This window comes from Vicia villosa, unplaced genomic scaffold (assembly GCF_029867415.1).
Source record: "Vicia villosa cultivar HV-30 ecotype Madison, WI unplaced genomic scaffold, Vvil1.0 ctg.000628F_1_1_2_unsc, whole genome shotgun sequence".
NCBI lineage: Eukaryota > Viridiplantae > Streptophyta > Magnoliopsida > Fabales > Fabaceae > Vicia > Vicia villosa.
Window position 1 is genome coordinate 19,800 of NW_026705283.1, and position 19,799 is coordinate 39,598.

Sequence of the window (19,799 nt, forward strand, 5' to 3'; positions counted from 1 at the left end):
GCCTAATTTTCGATGGAGCAGTAAACGCTTTTGGCAATGGAATTGGGGCAATCATCATCACTCCCAAGGGTACTCATATCCCGTTCTCTGCCAGATTGCTATTTGATTGTACCAACAACATCGCAGAATATGAAGCTTGTATCATGGGTCTCGAAGAAGCCATTGACTTAAGGATCAAGATCCTCGACATATATGGAGATTCAGCCCTCGTGATCAACCAGATCAAAGACAAATGGGAAACTTACCACCCTGGCTTGATTCCTTACAGAGATTATGCAAGACGTCTTTTGACTTTCTTCAACAAGGTGGATTTGCATCATATACCTCGAGATCAGAATCAAATGGCAGACGCCTTGGCTACTCTATCTTCCATGTTCAAAGTCAATCATTGGAATGATATGCCTACAGTCAGAATCACGCGCCTTGAAAGGCCCGCTTATGTGTTTGCAACCGAAGCAGTCATCGATAATAAACCGTGGTTCCACGACATCAAACGTTTCCTTCAGACTCAAGAGTACCCACTTGGGGCATCAAACAAAGATAAGAAAACTCTAAGGAGACTTTCTGGCAGTTTCTTCCTGAACGGAGATGTGCTATATAAAAGAAATTTCGACATGGTTTTGCTCAGATGCGTGGATAGACACGAAGCAGACATGTTAATGCATGAAGTACATGAAGGGTCCTTTGGAACTCATTCAAACGGGCATGCAATGTCCAAAAAGATCTTAAGAGCAGGATACTATTAGTTGACAATGGAATCTGATTGTTACAAACACGTGAAGAGATGTCACAAGTGCCAGATCTACGCAGATAAGATCCATGTGCCACCGACTCTACTCAACGTTCTCTCATCTCCATGGCCTTTCTCCATGTGGGGTATCGACATGATTGGAATGATCGAACCGAAAGCCTCAAACGGTCATCGTTTCATCTTGGTAGCTATTGATTACTTCACCAAATGGGTCGAAGCAGCATCTTACGCCAATGTTACAAGACAAGTGGTGGTGAGGTTTATCAAGAATAACATCATTTGCCGATATGGTATTCCCAGCAAGATCATTACTGACAATGGTTCAAACTTGAACAACAAGATGATGAAAGAATTATGTGAGGAATTCAAGATTGAGCATCATAACTCTTCTCCTTACAGACCAAAAATGAACGGCGCCGTCGAAGCCGCCAACAAGAACATTAAGAAGATCGTCCAGAAAATGGTCGTCACTTACAAAGACTGGCATGAAATGCTGCCATTTGCTTTACATGGGTACCGTACTTCAGTGCGTACTTCAACAGGGGCAACTCCCTTTTCTCTAGTATACGGCATGGAAGCTGTGCTCCCCGTAGAAGTTGAAATCCCGTCAATGAGAGTCCTCATGGAGACTAAGTTATCAGAGGCTGAATGGTGTCAAAGCAGATACGATCAGTTGAACTTAATCGAAGAAAAACGTATGACTGCTCTATGCCATGGACAGTTATACCAAGCAAGGATGAAACAAGCTTTCAACAAAAAGGTTCGACCTCGTGAATTTCGAGAAGGTGACCTCGTGCTTAAGAAGATCTTGTCTTTTCAACCAGATTCTAGGGGCAAATGGTCTCCTAATTACGAAGGCCCGTATGTTGTCAAAAGAACATTTTCTGGCGGCGCCATGACTCTTGCAACCATGGATGGTAATGAACTCCCACATCCTGTGAATGCTGATGCAGTCAAGAAATACTTTGTCTAAAAAAAATACAAAAGAACAGCTCGGTAAGTCGAAAACCCGCAAAGGGCGACTTAGGCAAAAATGGGCGTCTCGGTGGATTGAAAACCCGAAAGGGCGGTCCAGGCAAAAATTAGAGACAATAAACAGAAAAAATTCATCCTGGTAGATTGAAAACCTGAAAGGGCAATCTAGGCAAAAATTAGGGATTTATGACAAAGTAACTGCATTAGTCTATACTTCGTCACCTGAAGAGTCTATACTTCATCAAAGGATCTTCAATCAAATCATCGCCAATCTGAAGCAACAAGCACAGTTGGAACTCAAAGTTGTAAGGGGGAATAGTGGTTATTGCTTTCAATGTAGCCTTTTCCGCATAATTACCATTTCCAACTTTTGTAAATACTCTATGGAATCACGCCTTTAGCTGATTACCATCCTATTAAATAAATTTGAGCCTTGTGCCCATTTGTTTGCAATCTTTAATTTCTTTCAGCTTGCAAAATGACGCTTTAATTGTGTTATTCACTTTTGAAAAAAAAAAGAAGAAAAAAAATAATAAGTTTTAAATGAATTTACTTCACTTTTCTTTTTCAAAATAAAAGCGAAATTTTCCTTTGAGTTGTGAACAACGGAAGGAACATCAGCAGTCGTCTCCATAGGATGAACAAAAGGATTCTCCCTGAAAAATTGTTGAGACAACGGTATTCTTGTCCCAGAAAAGAATTCTTGAAGCAATTATCCCTCGAGGTAAAGAAGCTCTTCTATCCCCAGTGAAGAAGCTCTTCTATCCCCATTGAAGAAGGTCTTTTATCCCCGGTAACGAAGATTTTCTATCTCCAGTGAAAAGGTTCTTCCATCTCAATAAGGAAAAATGCATCATCTTCCCCAGAGAAGTTTAAAACATGCAGCACCATTCATCACCTATGTTATCTACACCGTGTTGAAGAACATTTGCCAAGTATCTGGTTGTATTGCGACGTCGGTCCTTCTCCAGTATATACTTCATTGTCTGTCAGTATTGTCAGTATGCATGCTACATTCATGACATTCATCATTCATACATATTTGCATCATTTATGCATTCTTGCATTTTTCAATAATCGCTTGTTTAGGATATATCTATCCTCCAAAAAAAAAAAAAAAGAAGCAAAAAATAAAATAAAGGGAAAAAAGAAACAAGTATGGGCGTGTCATCTCTCCAAGTAGGTTGTCACCCATAAGCAGAAATAAAATCTTCTTTCTCCAGTTCCCCACTGAGATCATTCCTCGTGGAAGAAGGTTGCTTTAGTGTCTCCTCTCAAAACAAAGGAGAGAATCCCCAGTTGAGTTCATTCCTCATGGGTACAAAGTCTTGTTTGACTGTCTCTTTCCAATTCATTCTTGGTTAGAACCTTGTCTTTACCAGAGATTCAAAACTCCGATTCCTCAAATAGAGTCGTGAAAAAACAGACAATAAGCAATAGCCTCGTCATCAGAGCAGCTTATGTCTCTTTCAAAAGATTTTTCCTCTCAAGGAAATCAACCATGAAGACCATTTGACAATCAGGGCCTTATTACTGTTCACAAGGCTGAATAACCAGTGATTTCCCTAGCAAAGTCTCCAGGATCATTTTATCACTTGGCTGATAATTGATCATGTCTTCAAAACCACTATCACAAGGCTGGTAGTCGGTAACCTTTTGTTCTGGTTATATTATTAAACATGTCTATCCCAATGCTGGTAGTCGATAATGTTAACCGAACCTTTGAAACTCTTTTACCTTGTCAAGTCTATCACCATGCTGATAGTCGGTAATACAGTTTCATACCTTTCACCTTCGCATTATTAAACAAGTCTATCCCTGTGCTGATAGTCGGTAATGTCGATAGGTAAGCTTTTCTTACAAAGCTATCATTCCCCGGTGAAGCCTACACTTGCTTCCCCGAAAAGAAAGAAAACGGATTCTCTTCCTAAAACGGATTGAGGTATCCTTCCCGATCTCTTCTCCCCAGTGGAGTCAGTTCTTGATATCCCCTCGGTAAAGACATCCTTGCATCATCCGCAATTTTGGTATCTTAGGTCCAAAATTCGCGTCTTCTGATATTTAAGTCTCTTCCACCCTATCAAAATGAAGATTTTCAATCTTCATGTATCAGGTTGAAGAAACTTAAATAGGGGCATCTGTCATACCCCAATTTTTGACCTAAGATACCACCTCATATCATTGCATATGCATCATTTGCATCTCTAACAAATTGCATAGCTTGTGTTTGCTACTTGTGACTCAGCAGGGTTTAATCAAGAAGTCACTCATCAGTACAAGTAACAATCAATTAGGGTTTTGTTCTCCCTTCATCTCAAAAGAACCATCTTCATCAACAATCAACATTTGGTCCTCAGAGATTCACTTCAACAAGCTCAACAGCTTTGAATCGACTGAATTAGGGTTTTGCCTGAAGATAGCATACTCCTGACTTTTGCTCAGAATTTGATCTAATGACTTGGGACATGACCTCAAGACCCCAAGTACATCATTTTGACCTAATCCATTGGCTCATAACATCTCCTACACAAAGATTGATCAGACAAATCCTCAGATCAGGGTTTTGAACTATCAGGGACTGAAATCAGGGATCACATTTGGGAAACCCTAAAAACCCCCAGGAAGTCAATCAAAGGTTTCAATCATCTTCAAATAATCCCTATGAAAATATCCAATGAAGATTGTGTCTCAATTCAAGATCCACAGTCATCAATTTCATCAGGTCGACAATTAGGGTTTTTGACCTAATTCACTGAACAACTGACTTTTTAATCAGGACATGGTGCCACAACTCAAGCTATGATTCAATATCCTCCAATACCTCAATATGATCCATTCATACCATTCATTTGATGAGGGTAGCCTGTTTCATTTGAAATCTCCAGAAACGCGATTCGTCTGAAAAAGTCAACTGTACAAGATCACCATTGACTTTTGGGGAATTTTGGTCAACCATGACTTTTGAAGTTTTGAATCATCAATATATGATATATGAAGTCATTTGATCAAGAAAAATCAAGAATCAAAAAGTCAAAGTTTGACTTTCATACTTAGAAAAATTTTTCTAAGTGTTTTTCATGGTTTTTTCCAAACTTTGAAAGGGAATTTCTCAAAATTTCACCTACAAACTGAAAAAAACTTCCAACATGAAAGTTGTAGATTTTGATCCAATAAACAACTTTGTCACATATAATTTTTTTTCAAAAGATCAACCATTTAAGAGATATGGAGCTTCAAAGTTGGTATCTTTTGAAAACTTCACTTAAAACTTCATTTTCTTCAAAGTTCATGGATCTTTTTCACCCACTTCCTTAAGGATCTTGAAGAAACTTTCAACTAGGGTTTTGAAGTGTGTAACATGAGCTTTCCAAAATGTCCAAGAGCATGAAAAAATATGGAGTGTAGCTATGGTTTTGAATTTTGACATTAGTGACCATTTCACTTGAAATTTCAAGCCATTTTTGCAAAGTTATGAACCAATTTGCCAAATAATGCAAGTAATGACACACCAAAGCAATGATTGAATGATATTTTCTGGTTTAAGATCAGATAGGAAAGAGATAAGAAGCTTGGCCAAAATAACCATGGTTTAGTTACTTTTAACCATTGCATTAAATGTGAAAGGTTCCTTTCTATCCCTTAAGCCAAATCATCACTTCTTGAAGCAAGTTGCAAAGCTCTGAGTTCAGACTCTTTGGCCTATAAATAGAGGTCATTACCTCATTCAAAATCACACCAAAACCTCACAAAGCATAGGTTTTCTCTTTCTTTCTTGAATTGCAAGTTTCATGTTTCAAAGTGAGGTAGAAATCCCAACCTCCAAATCCTTGAAGCTATGGCCAAAGTGATGATTCTAGCAAACCATAAACATCATATGGGATGTGTTTGAATCACTCATGCACCCAAAAACACCTCAAATCTCAGAATCACTACCTCACTTCCATAATTGCATATATTGAACCTTATCATGCCAAAATCCATACCAAGCTATATCTGTCCAAACCAACACTTCTAACACCATCCATATACTTCATATGAATGATCCAAACACTCACCAGCAATCTGAAACGCCTCCATCTTCAAATTCGATTCACTCTTAAAGCATCTGCAGATCGGGTTCCATGGCCTTGCTCAAGTGAATTCAAACTGTTCCAAGCATTCAAACATGTTCCATAAGGTCCATTGATGCTGTCCAAATCAAGAAACAACAACTGGAACACCTCCTTTGCAAAATTCAATCTCCAGCTTGGTCGTTTTTGAGGTAAGTGCTCATGAACTTCAAACTCTATCATACATGCATCATAAATGAAAAACTGAGTTACCATCTTGTTTCTGCACCATCACTGAATAATAACCCTCAATCAATTGCATCATATCATGATCATACACGATTTCACATTGAATTTCAGTTTTAGGGTTCTTCGTGTTCATCACAAAATTGACCCCCTTAGAGTGAAAATAAATGAATTATGAGGGCACCATCATGTTCCTCGTGAAAAACCGAGTGAGATAGACCCTTTGATTGATCAAAACAACTCAGTTTTCAGAAAATTCAAAATCAAGTTAGGGATGTGTTCTTGGCGCCATTTTTTGTTCAGAAATTCAAATGGTTCGTTTTAAAATATAATTAAATGGAAGCGTGTTATTTACAAGCTGCGCGCGCAGCTCAGTTGGCAAGCGTTTTGGTTGGTAACCTCCAGGTCGTGGGTTCAAACCCTTGTGAGACCAAACCCTCTTTTTTAACACTATTTTCTTTCATTTTCTTTTACAACTTCAATTAATTAATTAACACATCAAATTAATTCATTTTTCATTCATTTTTTATACACTCTTTATTTAACACATATTTTATGAATATAAAAAAAAATCACAAAAAAAGATTTATTTAATATGTTTTTAATTAGGTTTAAAATGATACATTTTTAAGTGTTTTTAATCACTTTAAATATTGTTTTTTCATTTAATTTTTAACCTAATCACTTGTAAATATTTTTTTGATCAAACCCTAATCACTTAAGGTCTTAATTAAGTATTAAAACTTGTTTTAACTTAATTAAGTTGACTTTTGTCAAATTCAAACCGTTTTAAGACGAGCGATCGCGATTCTTTTTCAAAATGATAAACCACTTCTTTTTGATTAAATCTTTTTTGATCAATTGATTTTCAAAATGATGTGGGGCCTCTCGAATATTAGAGAGTGTAAGTCCCATTTCTTTTCTTTTTGTACAGTTTTCAAAACAATAAAACTTCTTCAAAAAAACAGAACCTTTTCAAATCATTTTCAAATCATTTTTCAAAACAACAAAACTTCAAAGAAACAAAACTTTTCAATATACCATGGGCCTCCATGTAGGTATAAGCCCCAAGCCCTTTTGTACATACCCACTCAAGTACATGAAATTAGGTATTTCATTGTACGCTTTTTGTACATATCTCAATGTGTTTTTTAACTTTGAATAACAAACCAAAAATGAAGGTTTTCTTTAAATCTTCTCAAAAATACCATGGGCCTCCATGTAGGTATAAGTCCCAAGCCTTTTGTGAATACCTGTTTACATAGCTGTTGAATAAACTCAAGTGGACTTCTCCCCGAGTGTGAGTCCCGAGCCCCTGTGTATACAAATGGATCATGCTTACAGGTATATTTCCTTCATAAACTCCATTATATACACACACTTTGTCATATATGTATAACTGTTCATATTTGTTCATACTTGTTCATGTTTGTTCATATGTGTGATATGTGTGCTTGTTCAACTTAGTACAACACTAGGTTCCCCATAGCCTCCTATTGGGCTTCGTGCAAAGAATCTCCCTAGTTTAGGTTAGGACATAGAGTATGGTTTCCCGGTGAAATCGCTCTAAGAGCTCAAACCAACTATACCATGCCTCCCCTTGGGCTTTGTACAAACGAGTGACCCTCCCATAGCCTCCTCTTGGGCTTACAATGCAAGGACCCTGGATTGTCCCTCCCATAGCCTCCTCTTGGGCTTACAATGCAAGGACCCTCGGATAGCCTCCTCTTGGGCTTCGTACAAGGACCCACGGGCTTCTTATAAGCATCCCCCAATATCCAAATCAAATACCCTAGGAGATTAGACATTTATCATCTCTATGCTAGGAGTATCTCTTCTATATCATCACAAACAATCAATCAATCAAAATCAAACTTTTTGCCACAAGGCTGGCTAATCAATCAAACTTCTTTTTGCCACAAGGCTGGCTAATCAATCAAACCGTTTTGCCACCGTACTGGCTGATTAATCAAAGTTTTTGTCACAAGGCTGACTTCATTGAAACTTTTGCCACGAGGCTGGCTGATTAATCAAAACTTTTTGTCACAAGGCTGACTTCATTGAAAGTTTTTGCCACAAGGCTGGCTAAACAAACAAAAAAAATCAAACGGATGTATGTGATGATATAGATTAGATACATCTAGCATTTAGACGACATTTGTCTATTTTCCTTTGCTTCCACTAGCATAAGTGGGAACTACGATTGCTCTGACTTTCTCAACATCCCTTTGAGAATACGTAGGCACAAGGTCGATCCTTGGCGAGCAAAACAAAACAAAAAAAAACCATTCAAACCTTAGCACCCGTAGACCCCGAGCTACAGATGCTCTGATTCCCTCTAAGGGATATGTATGCAGAGGATCGCGATGATCTTTGCGAGCATAATCAAACAAACACCTTAGGTCCCACCTATTTCACCAGAACCTCTCAACAATATGGAATGAAAAACAAAGCAAAGAAACCTATAGAGTACTATAGATACGTTGGGTGCTAATACCTTCCCTTCGTATAACCAACCCTCTTACCCAAAGATCTCTCCCCCCACTTTTAGGTTATTGCAGCTTTTTCCCTTTTCCTCCTTTGGAAATAATAAAAAGTTTGGTCGAAACAAAAGAAAAATCATTTTTTATGAGCACTCGAGCCCAAAGAAGGCATCAGGTGTCTCATCCCACAAAAAAAGAGGAACAAAACGGTTTTTCGCCCGCGACAGAGAGGTTGTAGGAAATACTCGTGTGAACCATTCAGGACCCACCTCTCTTTTCAGAAATGGAGCCATAGAAGGATTGAAGTGATAACGTTTAGCAAACATCATCATGTATCCTCGAAAAGTTTCACGCAGTTTTCCTGGTTCTTCTATAGGAGTTAGACGGGCTAATCTAGTCCCTTCGACTGTTCGATTTCGAATGGCTGTATATTTTTCATCCATAATGCCTTTACATGGAAGATACGGTTCAAAGGTGGCGTTGAGCCATAGCTGTAGTAGCCAGAAGGGTCCAGCGAAGAAAAGAGATCCAGTTTTGTAATCTTTGACAAGATCTGTTGCATCGCCAAGATTTTCATAAAGGTACCCTAAAATTAGCTGGCTTAAATTTAGTTTCTTTCCAACATTTATCTGGTTAGCCATACAAAGGTACCTCTTTGCCACTTGGAGAGATCTAGAACAAAAAACGCATCTCGAGAGCCAAAGTGCCAGAAATGCAATATGTTCTTCATCTGTTACTTCATCAGTCGTGTGGTCATGATGCCTCTGGATGAACGGAGTGTAAGTGGCTTTGATTTCATTAAATTGAATGGTATCGGTGTCCATATAGTTGGGATCTAAAACTTCCCCAGTTGGTCGAAGCCCTGTGATAGCGGCTATGTCAAAAAGGGTTGGGGTAATCATCCCACAAGGAAGATGGAAGGTGTTATGAGAAGCATCCCAGAAATATACAGATGCTACAAACATGGTTTGGTTATATTCTAAGCCTGTCTTAGATAATTGGATCAAATCATAAATCCCTAATTCTTTCTAGAATGAAGCCTTTTTGGTTTCCACCTTAGCCAACCAAGCATAATAAAGTTCAGGATCCTTTGCTAAAGGGATTGATCTAAACACTTTGAGGAAGCTGGTCGCGTAATTCAATCTAATTTTCTCTGGAACTACGGCGGCTTCAGTCGAAGCATCGTCTACATTGGTGGTGTCAGTTAAGATTGTGTTACCCCCTTGGTCTATTTGGTTTTTACTAACTAAGGGCCTAGTTTTATAATAAGCAGGAAAGAATTTGCCATGAGAAGAACTATTATCTCCAGGTAAAGGACCCATAAAAGCATGGGTTTTTCCAGAAAGAAGAAAAGGAATGATTACCTGAGAAGCATAAATAGCACGAGTTTCTTCTAAGTTTGGGTCTGGAATGTATTGCTGATTACCCACCTGTGTAGGGCGTTGAAATTGTTGAACAGGTTGAAGAGCGTTTGAAGTCTCCGATGTAGGGTTATGGACGGTGGAAGATGCCATGGATGAAGTTGCTTCAAGAAATAAGTTTGAAATCTGAAAGGGTTTTTGTGTGTTTAGATTCATAAGGATGGAGAACAAGGTTGTGTAATGATGAAAAAACACTGAAGGCTAAAGCTTTGGTATTTAAAGGTTTAGTGAAAACTGTTCAAATCTTTTTGAATGAAGGTCAAAAGGGCACGCGTCAAAAGCTGATTTAATCCAACGGCGGTCGAACAGTTATTAGCCTTACTCCTAGTATCTAGGAGCAATGATCATAAGTAATGACAATAATGTGGGGACGCACATTTTGAGGAGACTTTTTTGAAAATGACAAGACGTTTTGAAAGATAAGTCATAAATGATTGTGACATTAGTCAGATGTCTTGGAACTCTAAAAGGTATGAGTAGAGCGAAATCTCATCATGACAAGAAACGCCTACTTCTCTTGTTTTTCGAAACAGGCATTTATTGGGGGCAATTTGTTAGCTGGAGATTTTGACTGGAGAATATGTTTCTCGAAGAGTTAGAGTTCGAAGAAAAAATGGCTTTCAATGGTCGTTCCCGAGAATGTTATTTATGATGAAGATGTTAGACGCTGGCCTTAGGATCTAGAGGGGGGGTGAATAGATCGTTCACAGTTTTACGGAGTTAAACGACTTTTCAGCGGAAGTGATTCTGAATCGACTCGCGTCTATTCCGAACCACTATCGAAACGATTGTATATGTGTTTAAAAAACCAGTCAAAAAACTTGAGGTAAGTGATAAGAGTATACGTTGCAGAATCAAAGCGTTGCTCTTATTGAAAATCAGATTAACTTCTTGTATGATGGACAATGTTTGCAATGCAGTAAAAGTGATAGAAACAAATATACAAACACTTGGTGATAATGATCAAATTGAAGGTGATTCAATATGTGATAGATTGTGATGTTTATATAAGTTCTTAATTCACAATCTTAACACTCGAATCGTTGATCAATTTGCTATTATAACCAAATATGAACAGAATGTAAATGAAAAAGTAAAAGCGACAAGAACACGATATTTGTTTAGGCAGTTCGTCGATCGTCCTCGCTACGACTACGTCTGCCCCCAATTCCAAACTGAAATTGGGTAATCTTTCATTAATGTTGAAAGTAGTATATACAAAGAAGATAACAGAGCGATAAACCATAAACCAATTATGTCGATCCTTTGAATCTTCTTCCCCCTTAATCTTGAGTCAGATCAAGGTTATCCAAGAGCTTCACTTTGATCCCTTTCTGCAGTGTCTTCAATTCCCTCGAACCCTTGTTCTTCAATCTTCACACTCAGCCGGATCCTCGATGAAGCCTCTTGATAAAAACCCCCAAGAAACACCTATCTTGGAGGACAAAACCCTCGGATTTTATTCACCAAAAACCCCACAAATCTTCACCCACTAGGAATCTTCAATTCCGTTCCATGGACGTTATCGAACTCGATCACTAACCCTCAACGCAAGAATGATTATGTGTAATTGTGTTGGAGATGACGAAGAACGAAGATGAGAAGCCTTTGTGTATCTTTCAGTCGTTGGTGTTGATGAATAATTAACATGGAATGATATATATAGTTGCTGGTATGTTGGAGCAGAGAAAACACATAATTTGGGAAGTTTTCAGCAATTAGGTTGACCTACTTTAGTTCTTAGGTCGACCTAACAGAAGCAGAGTTGAAGTTGTCCCAGTTAGGTTGACCTGTTAGGTTGGCCTAAAATCTGTTAGGTTGACCTGCTGAAGGTTTAGGTCGACCTAAAGTCAGTTAGGTTGACCTGTTGAAGGTTTAGGTCGACCTAAAGTCATTTGTTTCCAGTTAGGTCGACCTGTTGAAGGTTTAGGTCGACCTAAAGTCAGTTGAAATGCATTTTTGTGACTTTTCTTCAGTTTAGGTCGACCTAGGAGTGTGGGTAGGTCGACCTAACAGTGACATGTGTAAATCCCTTCAGTTTAGGTCGACCTGGGAGTGTGGGTAGGTCGACCTAACAGTGACCTTGTCAGTTTTGCTGAGTTTGCTCTGGTTTTGAGTCGACCTAGGACTTTGCTTGGTCGACCTAACAGATGCAATACCATTTTCTGAGTGATTTGAGCTTCATAATCTTCCATTGTCTTGAGTCATTCATTTATGCTTTTGTATTTGGTTGCTTGTGATGTTTGACATGAATCAAAAACTCATTTGTGAGTGTATGCTTGTTCTTACAAACTCCCCCTTTTTGATGATGGCAAACATTTGATTAAGTGACGAAAGCTCCCCCGGTCTTGTATGCGTAAGCTCCCCCGTACTAAGCTCCCCCGTACTCTCAACTCATCTCCCCCTTTGACAACATCAAAAGAAACCAGGAGAATAGTGTCATACCCTAATTTTTGACCCCCCTGAGATGACATATCTTCAGGATTTTCATCAAGTCAAAGCAAGTACCCAGAGCAGCCTGACATTCAATCGAGGGTGTTCAAAGACAAGAAAACTCAGCCTGACATTCATTATTTCACCTATGATTGATTAAGACACCCAGTCATCTAAACACAGAATTACTCAGATCCACAGACTAGGGTTTTGAGCCTTATCAAGGACTAAAATCAGGGATCACCTTTGGGAAACCATAAAAAGCCCCAGGGGATCATTCAAAGACATCAATCATCTTCAAATAACCCATATGACAAGATCCACTGGACATCACACCTCAATTCAAAGTCTACAGTCATCATTCTCACCTGGTCGACAATTAGGGTTTTTGACCTAATTCCCCAAGATAGTTGACTTTTTTTTTCAGGGCATGAATCCAAAACTCAAGACATGATTCAAGAGTCTCTTCTACCTCAATATAATCCATTTACATCATTCATTTGAGGAAAAGATCTTGTTTCTACACAAAAGCCCAAAAATTCACTTTGTCAGGAAAAGTCAACTGTGTGGGATCATCATTGACTTTTAAGGTTTTTGGTCAAAAAATGACTTTCAAAGATCAATATCATCAATATATGGATGTCAAAGTCATTTGACCAAAGAAATTCAAAGAAATTCATCAAGGAGCAAAAAGTCGGGAATTAGGGTTTTTGAGGGCATGGTGAGAACTCAAAATTTCACCTACACAACTCAAAAAACTTCCAACATGAAAGTTGTAGATCTTGCAAAATAAAGCAACATCTTACAATACAACTTTTTTCAAAAGATCAACCATTTAAGGGTTTTGAAAATTTTGAAGTTTTAGGTCATAAACACTTAGAAATTTTCTAAGTGTTTTTAACCTAGTTTTCATCCAACTTTGGGCTCATTTTTCACAAATTTCCCAAGTGATTCTGAAGAAGACATAAACTAATGATTTGAAGTAGATGTTTAGGGCTTTCCAAATTGTGTTCAACCTTCTCCAAATTCAATTTGAGCTAAGAGTTATGCTTGTTCAAAGTTGGCCTCATGAAGTAAAATTATAGGTCATGCATCATTTTTGAACTTTGAAATTTTGTGCACATGACCTCAATTATGAATGCTACACGACCCATAACATATCTGAAACAATGCCATGCATTCATTTTCACCATGCCATAAGAATTGAAGAAGATTCTAAAAACAAGAACATGTGATTATGTAATGATTACATTTGTGAATTTATGGCAAATTGATGAATCACCCAAGGAATCTTCTCACCAACCAATTAGAGCTTATTTCTGGCTCAGAATTGTCCCCTAAGATCAAGCAAAATTGAGGGCTAGGGGATTGATCAAATGGAATCAAAATTCTCATCATTGCACTTGGGATATTCTTTGAATTTCTTCATGGCTAAGAAACCAAAACTCTCCCACTAAGCAAGCTCACTCTCTCAATCAGTACTGAACCAATTGCCTATAAATAGAGGCCTCATTCTCATTCAAAAAACACACCAAAGCAACAGAATTCTTGCTTTCTCTTTTCTTTCTTCATACTTAGTTTTTTCAAAGGTCCTTTGGCAAGAAGACTCGGATTCTTCAAACCAAAGCTCTCTCTTTGAAAATAAGTATTCAAACACATTGAGGGAGGCATTTGGGAGTGATCCAAACCTCTGGAACACTTCTGGGCGTGGAGAATCATCACCTTCACCTCTCATTTGGAGCACTTGCAGTTGGAGGACCATGGAGTAATTCAGGAGTTTTCAAGCCAAGCCAATCATCCAGACACACTCCTCAGGTCATAGTGAAGCTAACCAGATGGCTGCAGCTCATCTGTAACTCGAGAATCATCACCCTCCATGTTCACTTGAAGCTGAAATCGAGGGAGGTCCATAGAGCAATTCAGAAGGATTGAGAGTTCTTGACAAGGGATACACCAAGGCTGATCACGTAAAGAAGATCATCAGAAGCTTACCCAGAAGATGGGGTCCTATGGTGACTGCATTCAAGATTGCAAAGAATCTGAATGAAGTTTCTCTGGAAGAGCTTATCAGCGCCTTGAGAAGTCATGAAATAGAGCTGGACGCAAATGAGCCTCAAAAGAAAGGTAAGTCTATTGCATTAAAATCAAATATCAAGAAATGCACTAACGCTTTTCAGGCCAGAGAAGAAGATCCTGAAGAATCAGAATCTGAAGAAGAAGATGAACTGTCCCTGATCTCCAGAAGGCTAAATCAACTCTGGAAGACCAAGCAAAGGAAGTTCAGAGGCTTCAGAAGTTCAAGGAAATTTGAACGTGGAGAATCTTCTGATGAAAGAAGATTTGACAAGAAGAAGGTCATGTGCTATGAATGCAATGAGCCTGGACACTACAAGAATGAATGTCCAAATCTTCAGAAGGAAAGTCCCAAGAAAAAGTTTCAGAAAAAGTTCCAACTTTGTAAATACTCCATGGAATCAAGCATTTGGCTGATTACCATTCCATATATAATAATTTGAGCCTTGTGCTTTCCTTTGCAATCTAGTCTTATTCAGTTTCTTGAAATGCATTTTAAGTTTAAACAGTCAATTTCTTGAAACAAATGTTTTCATAAAATAAAAATGAATTTACTTGCAAAAATAAAGGTGAAATTTCTTTCTAAGGTTTACAAACAATAGGAAGAATGCAAACAGTTGCTCCGAGAACGGTTGAGACTCCGGGAACCAAGATTTCCCCATGAGGTCGCTTTGCGAACATCTCCCGATGACGGATCTTTACTTCAATTCATATTGCTCACTTCGGACAGCGGACAAATGATAACCAGGTATTCCCAACAGAGTTCGAACTACAAGAAGAGGACATCTTCTGATCAACAAGAATTCAAGTCGTATCTTAGGATTTTCCATCCGCGACAATTCTATTCACATTCACTTTACATTTTATCATTGTCATAATATTCATGCATACATTACATCATAATTGCATAGCCGAATCAGGCTTTGATCCTGTGAATGCCTAAGTCATTGAGGCATGAACTCAAGTTTCCCCTGCGAGTTCCGGAGAAACTTTTTTCCTTCGAAACAACAGTTCATACACAAGGATCTCACCAAGCAAGTCAACAGATGTTAGTCTCCCTCAAAGAGATAGTTTGTTCACTTTTGGAATTCCTCAGCCGAGAATCTCCTGCAGAGCGACATTCGACAGTCTTCTTCAGATAAGATAGTCTGCTTCACATTTTGGAATTCCCTACAGGTTTGGTATTTCCCCAGCAGGGTCAAGAGGTGCCACTTCTTGTCAAATAAAAATTCAGAATCTCCCAGCAGATCGACAAATGATTCCCCAGCGGAGTCAGTGAATGGTAGTCTTCATCCAGGAAGATAGTTCACGATCCCCAGCGGAGTCAGTGAATGATAGTCTTCGTCCAGAAGATAGTTCAGATTCCCCAACAAAGTTAGCAAATGGCAGTCTCTTTCAGCAGAAGACAGTTTGCTCACTTTCTATCACAACAAAGTCAGCAAATGGCAGTCTCTTTCAGCAGAAGACAGTTTGCTCACTTTCTATCATAACAAAGTCAGCAAATGGCAGTCTCTTTCAGCAGAAGACAGTTTGCTCACTTTCTTTCATGACAGGGTCGACAAATGGCAGTCTCTCCCAGTAGAAGACAGTTTGCTCCCCTAGCAATTGGCAAATGGCAGTCTTTTCCCAAGAAAAGACAGTTTGCCTGTTAAATACTCAAGAGATCGACAAATGGCAGTTTCTTCGAACAGTTTGTCTGTTTCTAGGATGTTTAACTCCCCACAGAGTCGATGAATGGCAGTTTTCCTCTTAGGAAAACAGTTCGTTGATTCCCCAGGCATCAGTTGACGAATGGCAGTCTTCACCCCGAAAACAGTTCGTCCGCCTTCAAACAAAGTCATTATCCCCTCAAAAGATCATGAGGCCATATGACATTCTTTCAAAGACGTCAAGTCAAAAGGGAAGATGGTGAAGTTTCTTTACAGCCGTCAAATGGCATCTTACCTCCAAGCGATGGTAAGAAGTTTGACGAGGAAACAAACCTTTGAAGTTTCTTTACAGCCGTCAAATGGCATCTTACCTCCAAGCGCTGGTAAGAAGTTTGACGAGGAAACAAACCTTTGAAGTTTCTTTACAGCCGTCAAATGGCATCTTACCTCCAAGCGCTGGTAAGAAGTTTGACGAGGAAACAAACCTTTGAAGTTTCTCTACAGCCGTCAAATGGCATCTTACCTCCAAGCGCTGGTAAGAAGTTTGATGAGGAAACAGACCTTTGGAGATTTTCTCTTTATCTGAGATATTGTCCAAACGCGACTGAGACCAGTTTCGAGATTTGGACATCCGGAACGAGAGGAGGTTGTTTACCTTTTTCTAAGTATCAACACTTAGTTAAAGAAGATGGATTGCGCATCCTACATTGCCATCCATTCTCCAGAATCCACATCAAGTATTTCTACAGGAGTTTGTCTCCTCATCCCCCGCCAAGTGCGACAACGGGATCAAATCATGCAAAGATTTTATCATCTCAGGAGCGCCCAAAATTCGGGCATTCTTTGATATTTAAGTCTCTTTTACGCAGGAGAGATCGAGATCTCAATCTCTCTCCCTCCAGATAAAAGAAATATAAATAGGGGCATCTGTCATACCCTAATTTTTGACCCCCCTGAGATGACATATCTTCAGGATTTTCATCAAGTCAAAGCAAGTACCCAGAGCAGCCTGACATTCAATCGAGGGTGTTCAAAGACAAGAAAACTCAGGCAAAGGATCAATCAATAGGAGGATTAGTCTCTAACACAATCATGAGACTCAAGAGCTTCATTATTTCACCTATGATTGATTAAGACACCCAGTCATCTAAACACAGAATTACTCAGATCCACAGACTAGGGTTTTGAGCCTTATCAAGGACTAAAATCAGGGATCACCTTTGGGAAACCATAAAAAGCCCCAGGGGATCATTCAAAGACATCAATCATCTTCAAATAACCCATATGACAAGATCCACTGGACATCACACCTCAATTCAAAGTCTACAGTCATCATTCTCATCTGGTCGACAATTAGGGTTTTTGACCTAATTCCCCAAGATAGTTGACTTTTTTAATCAGGGCATGAATCCAAAACTCAAGACATGATTCAAGAGTCTCTACTACCTCAATATAATCCATTTACATCATTCATTTGAGGAAAAGATCTTGTTTCTACACAAAAGCCCAAAAATTCACTTTGTCAGGGAAAGTCAACTGTGTGGGATCATCATTGACTTTTAAGGTTTTTGGTCAAAAAATGACTTTCAAAGATCAATATCATCAATATATGGATGTCAAAGTCATTTGAACAAAGAAATTCAAAGAAATTCATCAAGGAGCAAAAAGTCGGGAATTAGGGTTTTTGAGGGCATGGTGAGAACTCAAAATTTCACCTACACAACTCAAAAAACTTTCAACATGAAAGTTGTAGATCTTGCAAAATAAAACAACATCTCACATAAGAACTTTTTTCAAAAGATCAACCATTTAAGGGTTTTGAAAATTTTGAAGTTTTAGGTCATAAACACTTAGAAAATTTTCTAAGTGTTTTAACCTAGTTTTCATCCAACTTTGGGCTCATTTTTCACAAATTTCCCAAATGATTATGAAGAAGACATAAACTAATGATTTGAAGTAGATGTTTAGGGCTTTCCAAATTGTGTTCAACCTTCTCCAAATTCAATTTGAGCTAAGAGTTATGCTTGTTCAAAGTTGGCCTCATGAAGTAAAATTATAGGTCATGCATCATTTTTGAACTTTGAAATTTTGTGCACATGACCTCAATTATGGATGCTACACGACCCATAACATATCTGAAACAATGCCATGCATTCATTTTCACCATGCCATAAGAATTGAAGAAGATTCTAAAAACAAGAACATGTGATTATGTAATGATTACATTTGTGAATTTATGGCAAATTGATGAATCACCCAAGGAATCTTCTCACCAACCAATTAGAGCTTATTTCTGGCTCAGAATTGTCCCCTAAGATCAAGCAAAATTGAGGGCTAGGGGATTGATCAAATGGAATCAAAATTCTCATCATTGCACTTGGGATATTCTTTGAATTTCTTCATGGCTAAGAAACCAAAACTCTCCCACTAAGCAAGCTCACTCTCTCAATCAGTACTGAACCAATTGCCTATAAATAGAGGCCTCATTCTCATTCAAAAAACACACCAAAGCAACAAAATTCTTGCTTTCTCTTTTCTTTCTTCATACTTAGTTTTTTCAAAGGTCCTTTGGCAAGAAGACTCGGATTCTTCAAACCAAAGCTCTCTCTTTGAAAATAAGTATTCAAACACATTGAGGGAGGCATTTGGGAGTGATCCAAACCTCTGGAACACTTCTGGGCGTGGAGAATCATCACCTTCACCTCTCATTTGGAGCACTTGCAGTTGGAGGACCATGGAGTAATTCAGGAGTTTTCAAGCCAAGCCAATCATCCAGACACACTCCTCAGGTCATAGTGAAGCTAACCAGATGGCTGCAGCTCATCTGTAACTCGAGAATCATCACCCTCCATGTTCACTTGAAGCTGAAATCGAGGGAGGTCCATAGAGCAATTCAGAAGGATTCAAGCTCCAATAAGCATTCAGTTAGCATCATTAAGTCTCAAGGAAGCTATTGAGATCATTCATTCAAGCCCAGGTGCTCTCTAACATCCTCACGACCTTCATTTTCAGAGGTAAGTTTCTCAACTCCATCCCTCTAATTCGTGTATCTTTTTGGCTAAAACTCAACACCATTCTATTCAGCATCATAAGAGGATTAAAAACCCTCTATCATCAGTCATTTATGCTTCAGTATAGTCATTTAATTTGAATTCCAAATTTTAGGGTTCTTCACGTATTTTAGATAATTCAGTAGATATAGTTAATATAAATTCATAATAGTTACATATCTAGAATCGTGAGTGAATTTAGAGCAAGTTTGGTCTTTATATCGTTGCAAATGGTTGAGAATTGAGAGAGTTCAGAAATTCAAATTGTTGGAGCTTGAGGAAGAAGATGACAATGGTGGTGGCGCGCAAATTTCAAACCTCAGGGTAGAGTTTATTTTATATTTAATGATAGGTGTTTTATAAACGACTGAATAACTTGCCCCAGTGGCCACACATGCGCTCTTAGTCTCCTCATGCCTCAAGTCTGGGGTTCGAATCCCCCTCGCCCCAGACTTTTTGTTTCTTTTATTTTTTCATGATTAACCACTTGTTTGAAAATATAATGAACTGGATGTGTGACAATAACACCAAGCGCGCGTTGGCCCAGTGGTGTTATTTTGGGTTAGTGACTTGGAGGGCGTGAGTTCAATCCCTCTAGGTGACAAAACATTATTTTTTATCACTTATTTCCTTCAATTTTCTCACAACTTCACACAATTAATTAACCTA